Raw genomic sequence first — 6,184 nt, forward strand, 5'->3', positions numbered from 1 at the left:
TCCCACATTCCTTACATTCATAGGGCCTCTCTCCACTGTGGATTCTTCTATGTACTGTGAGGTCTGACTGTTGAGTAAAGAATTTCCCACACTCCTGACATTCATAGGGCCTCTCTCCACTGTGGATTCTTCTATGTTTTGTGAGGTTTGACCACTGAATAAAGGATTTCCCACACTCCTTACATTCATAGGGTCTCTTTCCACTGTGGATTCTTCTATGTGTTGTGAGGTCTGACCACTGAGTAAAGGATTTCGCACACTCCTTACATTCATAGGGCCTCTCTCCACTGTGGATTCTTCTATGTGCAGTCAGGACTGAGAAGTCTCTAAAAGTTTCCCCACACTTGTTACATTCATAAGGCATCTCTCCACTGTGACTACTTACATGTAGAGTGAGGGAGGAAGCCTCGGGAATTGCTTTCTTACATTCAGAAGGCTTCTGTGGCTTATGAGAGTTATTGTTTAAAATGAGAGATGAAGGACTAGTATGCATTCTAAAACATTCGTTACATTTGGACTGATGACCTTCCAAAGGTGTCCTAACTGGTGGTGAGAAACTACAGAAACTTTCCATCCACTTGCTGAATTCATGCCCTTCAATACTGGTGATAGCTGAGACAGGATTCTTGAGGGTCAATATACAAAGGAAGCCTTTTCCACATATTTTACATTTATGGGTATTTTTCCCATTATGAGTTCTCAGAGATTTGGTCAGTTGAGAAGGACACCTGCAGTCTACTTCACAGTCTGGACACTGACAGGTTCTGTTTCCAGTATGAGCTCCACTACGATTGTTCTCTAGGGAATGATCCAGGAAGGCTCCTCCATACTCACAGCATTCAAAAGGATCTACTTCTGTGGGATCTACTTGGTGCACAGAAAGACCAGGAATCGGGCTGGAGGTTTCCCCACACTGGTTGCCTTCAGAACGTTCAGCCAGGTTCTCGATTGCACCAGTTCTGTTAAAAACAGGGAGTGTAAATGTAAAACAATGGTGTCCTCAGCAAACTACTCCACTGTCAACAAGAAAAAATAGTCACTTATCTTGTTGGAAACAAATGTTGCATGACAGCATTACCAAACACAGTGAACATGCATGTTTTTCCCTGAATTGTCTCAAGAGTCATCTAGGATAACGACTATCATTTCCATCAATGTACAACTCTTCCTGCTCATTATGTCCAAGTGAAACATGATTTACACATTTCGCTGATTTATACTCCCATCATTTTACAGCCAGGATTATACACATATACATCTATACATGGGTCCTGATGAAGAATTAACACTAGGCAGAAAGCTAGATTTGAACCACAAAGTGGAAAAATTTCACGGCATGTAACAATAGCTACTACTTGGAAAGTTAACAAAGGGTTGCTAAAAGTCAGAACTGACGCAGAAAACAAAACACATATATATCAGTCGGCTTCAGGGATTCAAAACACTTTGGAACGATGCAGCAGTTTCCAACATAAATGAGAAAAGTGTCCAGATTGCATAGCAATCAAAACTGTTGCTTACTAGAATTTGATCTGATGAAGAAACAATCACTGGTACTGCATTCAAGGATGGTGAGCAAACCACCAATATGAAGGTGTCACGCTACACACTCCTGAAACACCAAACACCTACATGGATACCAAGAGTCTTACATCACATACCGGATATGTTGTAGGACTCTGGAGATCAACAAACACTTAGAGCTGTGCAGCCTGCCACCATATCTGAATGGAAAACTACTGACAGTTTCTTAATTGACTCACAATTTAAAAGGCTAGGGATATGACTGTTGGGAAATATATATTCAACCTTCCTTTATTCAGCAATTACTCAATTAAAATTGTTCACAGAATGATGCAAATGAAAGATGATGGAGTCCTCCATGAACTAGTTGGAGCCCCCTCATTTCAGTGTATTTTGATGTTATGACAACTCCTGAGATTTTGTGAAGCACTAATTTCTGTTGTTGGAATCACACTCACCTCAAATGTCTCCCCTGGTTGTCAAGGTGATCCTTCCGGCCATGTGAATACTTGATTGCACCTGTGATGCATAATAAGCAGGTGTTACTCTTCAGATATTATAGGATTAACGCTCACTGGGTAACTTTCCTCCATCATTAATGTTTCCAGCCACTGATCCAGTCATTCAGGTTAAAGTCCATAATTAGAATCAAATGGGAATGATTAGAGGAAACAGAGGTTCCTAGTAAAAAAGACTCACCCCAGTTGCTATTCCAGCAGTTTGACAAATCTTAAAATGCAACGCACTAAGAAATACTTCTATCAAGATGGAGAGGGACAGTATCATACACAGGTATCATTAGGAGAGCTAAATAGAAAGGAATTAGACATACCACAAATATAATGTTACAAAGGCAAAGGGTCTCCATGTCCACAGGTGCAAAAGGACAACTAAAATCAACAGAATAAGTTCAGGTATCTGTGACGTTGGGTCTGCAAGCCAAAAGAAACTTTTTGAAGCTGACTGATTTCCTTCATTCATGGGCTAAAATTGTATTTCCTCGGGCTTCCTGACACATGGGCCTCAGTGACTCATATTTCCAGTCTCCTCAGATGTTTCCTTAGCTTCTCTGAGAAAACAAATGGGTAGAGCTACCACAGAGCTCAGCAGTCCCAGTGCGGTGGTGTAGGATAAATCCCCCAGTAGCCTCTAGGAAAATGTACACAAGTTCCATCAACATTGAAACCGATGCGATGGCAGTTCACAACAACATGGGGCTCATGGAGAAATATACATCGAAAATAAGATGTGATGACCAATGAAAGATTCCTTGTGACAGAGATAGTACTCTGTTCTCTAAAAGCTCTGATGACTGACAGGTGTGAGTTCATTTACATCTAAATCATGAAGTCAAACTTGTCAGAAACCCAATAAAACTCTCAGAAAGGCATCCACAGGACAAGTCTCTCAGTGAATGGAAGTGTTCCCTGAAGTCAATGCTATGCTGATGGCACCTAGAGAGGCCCAAGGCTTTTTTTATTCACAAGAGAAATGAAAGCTCAGTTTAGTGAAAAGAGCTTTGTGTTAGGGGAATCCTGGATGCATGAGCTCTATACAGAATGGGACCATGTCTTTTGCTTTATAGGGTATTCCCATTGCTCATTCCATATAATCAACAACAGCTGATGAGTAAAATATTTTTGTTCACAAAACGAATAAAAAAAAATAAAAAGGAAGATTCCATTCATACCGACTGAAGCCAGGTTTCTCAAGGTTTCCATCATCACATCTCTGTAGAGTTTCCTCTGAGCAGGATCCAGCAAATCCCACTCTTCATGGGTGAAGACCACAACCACATCTTCAATGATCACTGTACCCTAAAATGTCCCACACAATCTGGCTCAGTAAGGCACCACTTACACCAACATGACTAAGAATAAAAGGTGAGGCTGCCATTTCTGGGACCCTTAGAATCCACAGGTACAGAACACCACGTTCTGTGCTCTGGCGAGATCTGCTCAAAAAACATGGACTGGCTTAGCCCCTTTACTGACCACATTCACTAACTCACTGACTGCATCTTGTCACAAAAATTATGCCCACCCTGAAATACACTCTCCAGAATTTTACTGTGAAGGACAGCAGTCTATCCCTCTCTGTGTATGGTCTACAACAATTAGAAAAAACACCAGAAATTAGAGAGATGTGCAGATCACACTCCTGTTGTGAATAAGCCATTCTATCTCCTTCCATAGACCAACGGGAACCTCCACAATCAGGAAGCAGTAGGTGGGGCAGGGGAGGCCCTAACAACTCAGAGACAGTGCAGAAAGGCAGTCCTTCAGCACAGAGCTGACCCCACAAGAATTCACGTCCAGATTTCCCTACTGAAGAGGACGGGCACCCCAATTATCTACAATCCCAAACCCATCACGTTCCAGTGAATTCAGACTCATCACACCCTTATATTTCCATGTGCCACCGAGTCGGTCCCACCCATATCGATCCTCCATCAGGTTTCCTAGGAACGGCTGGTGGGGTTGAACCGCCGACCCTGAGAACGGCGGTGCAGTGCTGATCCCAGGACGCCCATGGACTCACCATTCCCGCGCTCCACCTTCGGGAAGTCTAAGAGCAGGTCCCCGACAGGACCCGGAGTTCCGCGGATTCAGACCGAGGGACGAGAGTGGACGCGGAGCTCGGGGCACGTAGGGTACAGACACACAGCACCCATCTGGGCCTCCTCTCCCTGCTCCACGTGTGAGACCGGAAACGGAAGGGAGATGGGCGGAGTCAGTGGGCGTGTCCCAAGGGAAAGGCCTAAATTACAAACAGGAAAACAAACCGAACCTGAGCGGGAATATAAGGGAGGACGGTAACCTGGGTAATGGGGATTCCACACTCACCAAACCGAGTCCTCTGACTCTGCGGAACATGAAGGGCACTTTGCTCCTTAAGGACACACACCACGTGACCCGGGGGAGCACACCACGTCACCAGAAGGGCGAAGAAGAGACGAGGGAGCGCGGGAGACAGGGAGCAGCGCACTCGGAACTTAATATGAGTCTGCGGGGCACCTGCGGGTGGTGGGGTGGAACCAGCCGACGGGAGATGGAGTCCACACGTACCTGTCACTGGAGTAGAAGGAAGCGCAATGAGAACTCAAACTTACGCTTTCTATATTTGTATGCTGGTTTGGTGCATTAGAAAAATGGTTCCGTGCGGAAACATAGTGGAATTTCGCTGATTGTTACCATGGTGTTCAATGAATTATCTGGCATTCGGAATCTGGTTAAGATTCTTTTTCCCTCTACGGAGAAAAGCATAGGGTTTCTTCAACGAGACTATGAAGGGAAATGCGGATTTCAGTCATCCAATATATGCTTGTGGGGCAGAGAAAGTTCCAAAGTTCAGATTTGACCCTTTGAAACAGTTTTACTGTTTTTGGCAGACAGAGTTTCTTCGCTCTTCATAAACATTACCCAATCTTGAATTGTTGACATCTGTCTTTTGGCTTCTGTTTCAGGGATGGTCATGGCTTGCATATCACCTGTCTTTCCTTTATGGCATGATTCACACTAATAGGGACAGCCTAGGGGCAAAGGGACAGGGAGCTGAGCCTGAGACCATGATAGAAAAAATACCATCAGGTGTGAGAACAACAAGGAACCCAAAAAAACAGACTTTAGCAAGCATGATTTCCTTCTCTAGGGATTGTTCCCTCTTGACAACATGTCAGAAGAGGGACAGTGTCTTGTTGCTATCCTTGCTTTCAAGTAGCATTCTAGATGTTCTTCTTCCAACACATAGCTGTTGGTTCATGTGGCAGTCCATAGTATATCCAGTATACTTCACCAAAACAAAATTCACATATATTGTCTCTTCTGCAATCTTCCTTAACACGTTGTCCAACTTTCACATGCAACTGAAAATACCATGACTTGTCTCAGGTGCACCTTAGTCATCCAATTGACATTTTGTTCTTTCACACCTCAAACAGGTCTTTCATCCCCTCCCCATATCCAGGTTACAAGATCTCTGTCACCATAATTCCTCTTTCCATTGCATCAAACATATGTTTATTTTACAGTAGGAGGCAGGGTTACTAAATATCCATAATGCAGACAAAGACAGAAACCATTCTTTCCCCTCCATTACCCTTGCAGCCTAAATCTCAATCACAGAACACTCTTGTTCCTAGGTTCTGTATATCTTCCCTTTAGCTCATGCAAACTTTCTGTTTTCTTCTCCAGTCTTCATTATTCACGTACAACACTTAGTCTTCTTGCATACTTCCCTCTTCCTTTTTGTATATTGCCTTTGATCAATGCAATCTATACTTTTTAAGGATGCACTCAGATCAGTGTCCTTGTATACTCAATAAAGCACAGGTAAATATCTTTCTTATAATCTCTTCTTTCAACCAACATCCATCTAATATTAGCAATGGCATCTCTAATGACATATCCTCTTCAGAAACTGGCATAAAATTTTGGAAGCTCCCCGAGAGACAATGCAATTCTGTAATCATTAAAAAATATCTTCAGCAAAATTTTACTATCATGTGATCATAATGATATCGTGTGGCGATGTCCACATTTTGGTGGGTCACACATTTTTGGAATGAGATCTTTTCCCATCAGAGTAATAGGGATCTCTTCCAATTATATGGCCAGGCAACTGTCTTTCACCTTTCTTCACATAAATGAATGAGTGCCTC

At 43.1% G+C, this 6,184-nt stretch overlaps 1 pseudogene; it reads right to left on the reverse strand.

The window, feature by feature from the left end:
• Positions 1 to 6,184, reverse strand: part of LOC102830339 — a 48,750-nt pseudogene that overhangs the window by 40,085 nt on the left and 2,481 nt on the right.

The sequence above is a fragment of the Chrysochloris asiatica genome, unplaced genomic scaffold (genome assembly GCF_000296735.1).
Source record: "Chrysochloris asiatica unplaced genomic scaffold, ChrAsi1.0 scaffold00446, whole genome shotgun sequence".
NCBI classification, from domain to species: Eukaryota; Metazoa; Chordata; class Mammalia; order Afrosoricida; family Chrysochloridae; genus Chrysochloris; species Chrysochloris asiatica.